General features: G+C 56.7%; 1 protein-coding gene across 1 annotated transcript in view; it reads left to right on the top strand.

Annotated features, from left to right (window-relative positions):
* Window positions 1-5,763: 5,763 nt before the first annotated feature.
* The window catches only part of LOC116956728 (muscleblind-like protein 3), a 35,286-nt gene continuing 29,489 nt past the window's right edge, over window positions 5,764-11,560 (top strand). Inside the window, exon 1 of the mRNA XM_076064521.1 lies at window positions 5,764-6,452. The gene's annotated coding sequence lies outside the window, so the exon portion shown is untranslated. The remainder of the gene's footprint in view (window positions 6,453-11,560) is intronic.

Genomic DNA, 11,560 nt, shown 5'->3' with positions numbered 1-11,560 from the left:
CCACCCTGTATGTCTACAAAGTGGATGGGTGAGTGGGTGGGTGAGCGAGTGGGCGGGTAGGTGAATTAGTGGGTGGGTGAGCGAGTAGGATAATTGGTGAGCGGGTGAGTGAGTGGGCCAGGTGAATTAGTGGGTGGGTGAGCGAGTAGGATAATTGGTGAGTGGGTGGGTGAGTGAGTGGGCCAAGTGAATTAGTGGGTGGGTGAGCGAGTGGGCGGGTAGGTGAATTAGTGGGTGGGTGAGCGAGTAGGATAATTGGTGAGTGGGTGAGTGAGCGAGTTGGTGAATGAGTGAATGGGTGGGTGAGTGTGTGACAAGACCTGGACACATTCCCCATCATCAATGAGCTCCTCCGGCAGGCGAGGCTGCGTTGGCTGGGTCACGTAGCTCCGCATGCCCAGCCACCGCATGGCCCAGCCACCGCATGGCCCAGCCACCGCATGGCCCAGCCACCGCATGGCCCAGCCACCGCATGGCCCAGCCACCGCATGGCCCAGCCACCGCATGCCCAAGCAGCTTCTGTTTGGCCGCATAGAGGGGTGCTTAACAGGCACGGCACGGGCTGGAGAAGAGATGGAGCTGATAGATGACTGAGTGAGTGGGTGAGTGGGTGAGTGAGTGGGTGAGTGGGTGAGTGAGTGAGTGGGTGAGTGAGTGAGTGGGTGAGTGGGTGAGTGAGTGGGTGGGTGAGTGAGTGAGTGGGTGAGTGAGTGAGTGGGTGAGTAGGTGAGTGAGTGAGTGGGTGAGTGAGTGGGTGAGTGAGTGAGTGGGTGAGTGAGTGGGTGGGTGAGTGGGTGAGTGAGTGAGTGGCTGAGTGAGTCACACGGACTAGTGAAGAGATGGAGTGACGTGGTACAGGGGGACGTGGAGCTGAGTGGACTTGCCGATGACCGGTACCAGCAGTCTCTGTTGAGGAGGAGGAGGCTCGTGAAGGACGCTGCTGCTGCTGGGCAGCTGGAGGCAGTCGCCCTCCAACAACAAGGGAGGGCGGAGGAGCGACGCTCACAACAACGAGCGGAGCGCCGGGTGGCTAAAGCACAGCAGGTTGGCACAGTAGGGGGCACAGGCGGTGCATCTGACGGCCATCTCAGTCAGTAAACCCATGGCACCTGCTGGGGTCTGTCCTGTGACCTGCACCTAGCCTGGCACAGCAGTCAGCCAACGGCACGTGGCTCCGCTCCGTGACCCCCTGCCAGCGAGCCTTCCCAAACTTCACGTGACGTCATCGGAGCGCACCTAGCCTGGCACGGGCGCCGTGGCGATGCGACCGTCAGTCGCTGGTGAGGAGCGGCGGCGCAGCGGTTAGCGCGCTGCGGAACTGAACGCAGCCACAGGCGGAGTTCGATTCCCTGCTCACGGCCGCCAACACGGGGCGAAGGTTATCTGAACCGGGCCCGGGCCTCCCCTAGGTCGACTCGGCCTTAAATCAGTACAGTAGATGGCGCGGCCGGGAGTGTTTTTCATTCATTAATTATTATTATTATTATTATTTTTTCCCCCCACGTATTTTGGTGTGGCCCTGGGGAGCCATCCGCCTCTTGAACCGGGCGGGGGGCGACCGCAGAAAACGTCGAAAACGACAAAAAGGTGAAGAGTTAAATCACGGTAAAGCGCCTGAGCCCACAGAAGAATCCAGGTAGAAACCTTCCACCGTGCCGGCCTACGTAGCCGCTGCCGCCGCTTGCCGCCGCCGCTCGCGAAGACCACTTGCCCCCAAGCGTCCGTCAAGGCTACATGGGGGACCTTTGTCTCTCTGCGCGTGCGAGTGTGCCGGTCATCTCGGCCAACCCCGTGGTGCCGCGTCGCCTAGCCCGGCGCGGTGAAGCCGTCGCCGCCCGCGGGCCCTGGGCCCGTCCTTCGCGACCTCCTCCTGCCAGCGGCGAGAGCCTCCTCCCACGCGTCACTCGGCGGCGTCGAGGTACACCTAGCCTGGCACAGGCCGCCGCTTGGCGCCCGTGCACCGCGCGCCCGCGAGCGGGGGGGGGGGGGGGGCTACACGGGGGACCTTTGCTTTTGCGTGCGGGCGAGGCCGGCAGGCCCGCGCCTGCCGCGATTGGCGACGTGTTTTGAGCCGCCGCGGTGAGATCATCGGCACGCGCCGGCACGCCGCGGCCGCGGGATTGGCGCTCCGCCCCGGATCCGCTCCGGAATTCCGGCCGCAGCGTGGGGGAGAGGCCCGGTGGCGGCGGGGGGGGGGGGGGGGTGGGGGGGGGGGAGGCCACCGGACCGCCGGCAGTTTGCCGGAATGCCGGAGAACTGCGGCGATCGTGCCGGAAGCATGGAAGCATTGATGCCTCTAGCGTCGCTCCGTGTAGCCACCACCACCACTACCACCACCACCGCCACCACTACCACCACCGTCACTACCGCCACCGTCACTACCACCATCACCGCCACCACCGCCACCACCACCGCCACCACCACCGCCACCACCACCGCCCCCACCACCACCACCAACTGCACCGGTGGCCCAGAGGCAGATCGCCACTCGTTGTCGCCGAGGTTCCGATCCAGCAACCCGCCCTGGTCAATACTACGGCGGCAGCGGTGATGATGGCATTGGTGTGGGTGGTGGTGGCGGTGGTGGTGGTGGCGGTGGTGGTGGCGGTGGCGGTAGTGGTGGTGGTGGTGGCGGTGGTGGTAGTGGTGCTGGTGGTGGTGCTGGTGGTGCTGGTGGTGGTGGTAGTGGTGTTGGCGGTGGTGGTGCTGGTGGTGCTGGTGGTGGTGGTGGTGCTAGTGGTGGTGGTGGTGGTGCTGGTGGTGGTGGTGCTGGTGGTGGTGGTGGTAGTGGTGTTGGCGGTGGTGGTGGTGGTGGTGGTGCTGGTGGTGGTGGTGGTGCTGGTGGTGGTGGTGGCCATGATGGCGACTGGAGGTGCCTCTTTACAGGAGCCTCATCCTGGCTAACAACAATAATAATAATAATAAGCCCCACGACCCTGCACACTTGGTCTGTGCCCGAGCGACGATGGCAGACCAGCAACAAGATGCGTCAAGGCGACGCTGACACCCGCCGTGCGGTGACGGTGTTCAGGGGCCTGCTCCGGGGCCGCCTGGAGCACGCCTACCGGTGACGGTGACGGTGATGCTCGTGTGCTTCTTGAAACGGTGGGTGGTGGGGGGCCTGTCGAGGCCTGTGCACCGGCGCTAACGGCATCCTGCGCCTGCCGTGCCTGCCGTGCCTGCCGTGCCTGCCGTGCCTGCCGTACCTGCTAAGCCTGCCACGCTGCCACGCCTGCCACGCTTGCCACGCACGCGCCGGGGGTAGCGGTTTGTGACGGGACGCTGCACTCGACGTGATTTGGTGTCGATGTCGGCCCTGGTGCTTTTGCTGCTGGCAGCAATGAAAGTGGTTTAAAAGTCAAAAGTCTCTCTCACTCTCTATCTCACTCTCTCACTGTCTCACTCTCTCACTCTGTCACTCTATCTCACTCTCTATCTCTGTCTCTCAAAAACTCTCTGCCTCTCTATCTCACTCTCTCTCACTCTCACTCACTCACTGTCTCTATCTCACTCTCTCACTGTCTCACTCTCTCACTCACTCACTCTCTGTCTCTCACTCACTCTCTCTCACTCTCTCACTCTCTCGCTCACTCACTCTCTCTCTCTGTCTCTCACTCTCTGTCTCTCACTCACTCTCTCTCACTCTCTCACTCACTCTCACTCTCTCTCTCACTCACTCTCTCACTCTCTCACTCTCTCACTCTCTCACTCACTCTCTCACTCTCTCACTCACTCTCTCACTCTCTCACTCACTCTCTCACTCACTCTCTCTCTCTCACTCTCTATCTCTCTGTCTCTCACTCTCACTCACTCTCTCACTCTCTCACTCTCTCTCACTCTCTATCTCTGTCTCTCAAAAACTCTCTGTTTCTCTATCTCACTCTCTCTCACTCTCACTCACTCACTGTCTCTATCTCACTCTCTCACTGTCTCACTCTCTCACTCACTCACTCTCTGTCTCTCACTCTCTCTCTCACTCTCTCTCTCACTCACTCTCTCACTCTCTCACTCTCTCACTCACTCTCTCACTCACTCTCTCACTCACTCTCTCACTCTCTCACTCTCTCACTCTCTCACTCACTCTCTCACTCACTCACTCTCTCTCACTCTCTATCTCTCTGTCTCTATCTCTCTGTCTCTCACTCTCACTCACTCTCTCACGAATCTCGCCAGGGGTCACAGACTTGGTGCATTTCCTGCGGTGCCAGGGAGGATCTTGCCCCACCGCTACTTACGCTTGCCAGCGGCTCAAACCAATGTTCCGCCTTTTGGGGGACATCTTCAGGAAACTGGGGGGTGCCCTTCTACAACAGCAGCTTCGTATACGGGGTGGTGCCTTGCCTGGCTAACAAGCGCCATGACCTCGCCAACTTCGCCTGTGCTCAGGCGAAGTTGGCGGTGTTGCAGACCGAGGAGGAAGACGCTGCAAGGTGCCACCGACGGCTTCTCTGCGGTGCTTGCAGTGTCCAGGGGCCTGCTCAAGGCACGGCCCCGGCTGGATCACGCCACGTGACACACACACACACACACACACGCGCGCGTGTCGGTGATGTGCAGGGCACGTCTTCCTCGGACGCTGGGGGAGCCGGACAAGCCCCTCTCTGTACCAGCGTGGACGGCACCCCCCCCCCCCCCCCCCCCACAACGTGTCCACCTTCCGAAGCGCTCGCTCGTCGCTCAAGGCTTCAGGTGGAGAGGGGCTGGAGGGGTGGGAAGGGAGGGAGGAGCGGTCTTTGTGGATTCTAGATTTAAAGCCCTTCGTGACTGCTAGGATCCACACTTTTTGGTTATATTGGGTAAAGTCACCACGTAGGTGAAAAATAAAATAACAAAAAAATCACGACATTTCGGCCACAGCACAAGCGGCCTTCATCAGGTGAAGGGACGAGACTGTCTGGTAGGACAGCGCTGGAGTGTCTGGAGGACAGTCTCGTCCCTTCACCTGATGAAGGCCGCTTGTGTTGTGGCCGAAACGTCGTGATTTTTTGTTATTTTATTTTTTACCTACGTGGTGACTTTACCCAATAGAACCAAAGAGTGTGGGTCTTTGTGGATTTTTTTTTTTTAAATGTCTTATTTAATTTATTAGGATTTTTTTTTGTATTCTCGCGAAACCCGGCCAACGCTTGCCACGCCGTGCCATGCCCTACCCCCCCCACCCACCCCTCCCCAGCGCCACCGCCCGCTGGCATCCGGCCAATCGCCGCGCCCGATGCTGGGAGGCGAATTCCCCGAGCGGCCAATCGACGCGGCCCGACTTGGAGCGGTGCCACGGTCTGACGGATTTCTGGCGGGCCCCCCCCCCCCTGCCGCCCGCTCGGCCCCCCCCCCCCCCCGCCCACCCCCCCCGGCCCCCCGCGACCGCCCCGACGGGCCCCTTGCGTCGAACACGAACACTGTACGTGACGGCGGCGACGGCGTTCGTTACGAAATGAAATAACGGGCGGCCGCCGCCCTCCTCCTGCACGGAGAGAGCCGAGAGGCGAGTAGTCGCGGTCGCGCCCGTGGAAACACCGCAACACCGCAACACCGGCAGCGCCCAGCACCGCCGCCGTCACCGCCACCACCGTGAACCGGCACCACCACCGCTACCGCCACCGGCATCGCCACCACCACCGCCATCACCGCCATCACCGCCATCACCGCCACGACCACCTAGCACCAAGTGCCGCCACCACCGCCACCACCGCCACCACCGCCATCACCGCCACCACCATGAACCGGCACCACCGCTACCGCCACCGGCAACGCCACCACAGCCGCAGCCACAGCCATCACCGCCACCACCGCCATCACCGCCACCACCGCCACCACCGTATTTGTAACCCCTGAGGGAGGACGAGAGAGGGGGTGTGTGTGTGTTTATTTTATTACTGGGGAATTTATCTTTTTTTTTTTCACACCGCAGATGATGAACTTTCTCCCCGTCTCTCTCTCTCTCTCCCAGTCCCTCCCAGCTGTGAGTGGTGGTGGTGGTGGTGGTTGTTGTTGTTGTCGTCGAAGAGAGAGAAAAACAAAAAAATTCGACGTGAAAAAGAATCCATCGTCCGTCGACGGCGCAGGGAAGTTCCTCCACCGCCGTTTGAACGCCGGCAAGGCACGGCGGGGCCTCCCGTGGTGCCCCCCACCCCGCCCCAGCTCGCCGAAGCGGCCCATTGGCCCGCGCGTGATCACGTGACCCGCCGCGGCCGCCGCCGCCGCTCTCCTTTCGGACCCACCCCATTTTTTTTCGTGTCCACGCGAGCAAGTCGGCGAGTGGAGTTCTCAACGCTACATACGCCCTGCCTGGCGCTCTCCCCCACCACTCTCACTCACTCACTCTCCCTCCCTCTCTCGTCTCTCTCTCCCTCTCCCTCGTCTCTCTCGGCAGTCGCCCGCCACGCGTCCCTCCGTTCCCACGCCCCGTGGCTCGCCGGCCAAGACGACTCCACGTCGCCCGACCCCGGCCCTGGGTACGCTCGGTGGAGATGGTGCGTCCGTGTGTGTGTGTGTGTATATGTGTGTGTGTCTGTGTGTGTGTCTGTGTGTGTGTGTCTGTGTGTGTCTGTGTGTGTGTGTCTGTGTGTGTGTGTCTGTGTGTGTCTGTGTCTGTGTGTGTCTGTGTGTGTGTATGTGTGTGTGTCTATGTCTGTGTGTGTGTCTGTGTGAGTGTGTCTGTGTGTGTGTGTCTGTGTGTGTGTGTCTGTGTGTGTGTCTGTGTGTGTGTGTGTGTCTGTGTGTGTGTGTCTGTGTGTGTCTGTGTGTGTGTGTGTCTGTGTGTGTGTGTGTGTCTGTGTGTGTGTGTGTGTCTGTGTGTGTGTGTCTGTGTGTGTCTGTGTGTGTGTGTGTGTCTGTGTGTGTGTGTGTGTGTCTGTGTGTGTGTGTCTGTGTGTGTGTGTCTGTGTGTGTGTGTGTGTCTGTGTGTGTGTGTCTGTGTGTGTGTCTGTGTGTGTGTATGTGTGTGTGTGTCTGTGTGTGTGTCTGTGTGTGTGTGTCTGTGTGTGTGTCTGTGTGTGTGTGTGTCTGTGTGTGTGTGTGTCTGTGTGTGTGTGTGTCTGTGTGTGTGTGTGTCTGTGTGTGTGTGTGTGTCTGTGTGTGTGTGTCTGTGTCTATGTCTGTGTGTGTGTCTGTGTGTCTGTGTGTGTGTGTCTGTGTGTGTGTGTCTGTGTGTGTGTGTGTCTGTGTGTGTGTCTGTGTGTGTGTGTGTCTGTGTGTGTGTCTGTGTGCGTCCGTGTGTGTCTGTGTGTGTGTCTGTGTGTGTGTCTGTGTGTGTGTATGTGTGTGTCTGTGTGTGTGTGTGTCTGTGTGTGTGTGTGTCTGTGTGTGTGTGTCTATGTGTGTGTCTGTGTGTGTGTGTGTGTGTCTGTGTGTGTGTCTGTGTGTGTGTCTGTGTGTGTGTGTCTGTGTGTGTGTGTGTGTGTCTGTGTGTGTGTGTGTCTGTGTGTGTGTCTGTGTGTGTGTGTGTCTGTGTCTGTGTGTGTGTCGGTGTGTGTGTGTCTGTGTGTGTGTCTGTGTGTGTGTCTGTGTGTGTCTGTGTGTGTGTCTGTGTGTGTCTGTGTGTGTGTCGGTGTGTGTGTGTCTGTGTGTGTGTCTGTGTGTGTGTGTGTCTGTGTGTGTGTCCGTGCGTGAATCCCCGTGTCTGTGTGTGCGCCCGCGTGCGTGCGTCCGCGCGTCGACTCAAACGAGTACCCGTTGTGGCGGCGTGGAGTAAACATCGCCACTGCTGGGGGAGACAAAGACGGCCGGGCGCGAGCGTTGGGCGTCGCCGGCCACCCAATTCCCCCTCGTGCACCACTGCGGCCCACGTGGCCCCATCCCTGTGGCGCTTCCCGACTCTTCTTGGCACCTCTGCCCCCCCCCTCCCCGCCGCCAGCGTGCAGGGGGGGCGGGCGGCTCGAGGGGGTCAAGCTGGAGGTCGACCGCGAGGCGCTTTGCTTTAAAAAACATTTTGTCGGTCATTCTTTTTTATCTCCACTCCACCACCACCACGAGGGCGGCCGATGATGCAGCCACTGCCCCGGCGTGACGAGGAGATGTTGACTACCTCGCCTGGTACACAGGAGGTCGTGGGTTCAATCACACCCCTGACGATGCCTGCTGCTGCTGTATATTTGTGTGTGGCTAGGAGATGTTGACTACCTCGCCTGGTACACAGGAGGTCGTGGGTTCCATCACACCCCTGACGATGCCTGCTGCTGCTGTTTGTGTGTGGCTAGGAGATGTTGACTACCTCGCCTGGTACACAGGAGGTCGTGGGTTCAATCACACCCCTGACGATGCCTGCTGCTGTATATTTGTGTGGCTAGGAGATGTTGACTACCTCGCCTGGTACACAGGAGGTCGTGGGTTCAATCCCGAGCCTGACGATGCCTGCTGTATATTTGTGTGACGAGATGTTGACTACCTCGCCTGGTACGCAGGAGGTCGTGGGTTCAATCACACCCCTGACGATGCCTGCTGTGTATTTGTGTGACGAGATGTTGACTACCTCGCCTGGTACGCAGGAGGTCGTGGGCTCTGATCCCGACCCTGACGACGCCTGCTGCTGCTGCTGCTGTATATTTGGATTCCACGTGCCCCTCGCTCTCCCTGTGGTCGTGTGGATTTCCCTCCGGGTCCTCTGGTGTTTCACTCCACGTTTGCCATCGGCGTCACTGCTATGAATTTTCACGTGATGACGATGATGATGATAAGCCGCCACTTCGTTGAGATATTATTTCTGGTGGCCAGGTCGCTTGTGAAAAAGAGCTAAATAGCTCAGTGGGGCTTTACCTGGTAAAATATAAATAGTTTAGTTTACACTCAAGTTTGTAAACAGGCAGCATGTCAAGTTATGCAATTGGGAGATGTTGAGTGCCCAGACATACCCCCATCATCACCAAATGCATTTACTGCTAGTTCACGGTAATAACAAATCAGTTCGTATTACAAGTGAAATCGCACGTTTGGACGTTTAACTTCTCTCGCACCATACGTAGCTGACTGCTAATCGGAGGTGCATTGTTGAGTCTATGGGGCAGTGTTGAGTCTATGGACAGTGTTGAGTCTATGGACTGCAGTGTTGAGTCTATGGTGCAGTGTTGAGTCTATGGGGCAATGTTGAGTCTATGTACTGCAGTATTGAATCTATGGGGCAGTGTTGAGTCTATGGTGCAGTGTTGAGTCTATGGTGCAGTGTTGAGTCTATGGGGCAGTGTTGAGTCTATGGGGCAGTGTTGAGTCTATGGGCAGTGTTGAGTCTATGGGGCAGTGTGGAGTCTATGGGCAGTGTTGAGTCTATGAGGCAGTGTTGAGTCTATGGGGCAGTGTTGAGTCTATGGGGCAGTGTTGAGTCTATGGACTGCAGTGTTGAGTCTATGGGCAGTGTTGAGTCTATGGGGCAGTGTTGAGTCTATGGGGCAGTGTTGAGTCTATGGGGCAGTGTTGAGTCTATGGACTGCAGTGTTGAGTCTATGGTGCAGTGTTGAGTCTACGGTGCAGTGTTGAGTCTATGGGGCAGTGTTGAGTCTATGGGCAGTGTTGAGTCTATGAGGCAGTGTTGAGTCTATGGACTGCAGTGTTGAGTCTATGGGGCAGTGTTGAGTCTATGGGCAGTGTTGAGTCTATGAGGCAGTGTTGAGTCTATGGACTGCAGTGTTGAGTCTATGGGCAGTGTTGAGTCTGTGGGCAGTGTTGAGTCTATGGGCAGTGTTGAGTCTATGAGGCAGTGTTGAGTCTATGGACTGCAGTGTTGAGTCTATGGGCAGTGTTGAGTCTATGGGCAGTGTTGAGTCTTTGGACTGCAGTGTTGAGTCTATGGACTGCAGTGTTGAGTCTATAGGGCAGTGCTGAGTCTATGGGGCAGTTCTAGATTTAAAGCTTTCGTGACTGCTAGGATCCATACTCTTTGGTTATATTGGATGAAGTAATTTTATTTAAGTCATTTTTGTTATTTTATTTTCACCTACGTGACTTTACCCAATAGAACCAAAGTCTATGGGCTGCAGTGTTGAGTCTATGGTGCAGTGTTGAGTCTATGGGGCAGTGTTGAGTCTATGGGGCAGAATTGAGTCTATGGGGCAGTGTTGAGTCTATGGTGCAGTGTTGAGTCTATGGGGCAGTGTTGAGTCTATGGGGTAGTGTTGAGTCTATAGGCAGTGTTGAGTCTATGGGGCAGTGTTGAGTCTATGGGGTAGTGTTGAGTCTATGGGCAGTGTTGAGTCTATGGACCGCAGTGTTGAGTCTATGGGGCAGTGTTGAGTCTATGGACTGCAGTGTTGAGTCTATGGACTGCAGTGTTGAGTCTATGGACTGCAGTGTTGAGTCTATGGGCAGTGTTGAGTCTATGGGCAGTGTTGAGTCTAAGGGCAGTATTGAGTCTATGGGCAGTGTTGAGTCTATGGGCAGTGTTGAGTCTATGGGCAGTGTTGAGTCTATGGGGCAGTGTTGAGTCTATGGGCAGTGTTGAGTCTAAGGGCAGTATTGAGTCGATGGGCAGTGTTGAGTCTGAGCAGTGTTGAGTCTATGGGGCAGTGTTGAGTCTATGAACTGCAGTGTTGAGGCTATGGACAGTGTTGAGTCTATGGGTAGTGTTGGGTCTATGGGTAGTGTTGAGTCTATGGGCAGTATTGAGTCTATTTGCAGCGTTGAGTACGGGAAATGTTGGGTCTATGGGCAATGTTGGATCTATGGGCAGTGTTGAGTCTATGGGCAGTGTTGAGTCTATGGGCATTGTTCGGTCTATGGGCAGTATTGAGTCTATGGGCAGTGTTGAGTCTATGGGCAGTGTTGAATCAATGGGCAGTGTTGAATGTTTGGACAGTGTTGAGTCTCTGGGCAGTGTCGTTTCTACGGGCATTGTTGGGTCTATGTGCATTTTGGGTATATGGGCAGCGTTAAGTCAATGGCCAATGGTGGGTCTATGGACAGTGTTGAGTCTATGGTTAGTGTTGAGTCTATGGGGCAGTGCTGAATCTATGGGGCAGTGTTGAGTCTATGGGGCAGTGTTGAGTCTATGGGCAGTGTTGAGTCTATGGGCAGTTTTGAGTCTATGGGCAGTGTTGAGTCTATGGGCAGTTTTGAGTCTATGGGCAGTGTTGGATCTATGAGAAGGGAGTGGTAGGACAGTGTGTGGAGGGGAGTAGAGTGAGATGAGAGAGAAGTAGATGGTAGGAGAGTGCGTGGAGGGGAGTGGAGTGAGATGAGAGGGGAGAGGCAGGAGAGTGAGTGGAGGGGAGTGGAGTGAGATCAGTTCAGTTTGTTTTGGTATAGCCCTGTGAGCCATCCGGCTCTTGAATCGGGTGCAACCACAACAAACAAAAAAACAAAAACACCAACAAGAAAAACATCTTAAAGTGACTATGTGACTGTGTGAGAGGGGAGTGGTAGGAGAGTGGAAAGTCCGTCTAGGTTACCCCTATCCATTAATGGTACAGCCTATCTGGGTCACCCTCTCGTTAAATCGCCTGTCTGTGTTCCATACTCTTTGGTTCTATTGGGTAAAGTCACGTAGGTAAAAAATAAAATAACAAAAATCACGACGTTTCGGCCACAACACAAGCGGCCTTCATCAGGTGAAGGGACGAGACTGTCTGGAGGACAG

This window comes from Petromyzon marinus, unplaced genomic scaffold (genome assembly GCF_048934315.1).
Source record: "Petromyzon marinus isolate PM22_M1 ecotype Great Lakes invasive population unplaced genomic scaffold, UKy_Petmar_22M1.pri1.0 PM_Scaffold_5, whole genome shotgun sequence".
Classification (NCBI taxonomy): Eukaryota; Metazoa; Chordata; class Hyperoartia; order Petromyzontiformes; family Petromyzontidae; genus Petromyzon; species Petromyzon marinus.
Note: the sequence above shows the minus strand (reverse complement) of the source record. Positions and strands in the feature narration are given on the sequence as shown.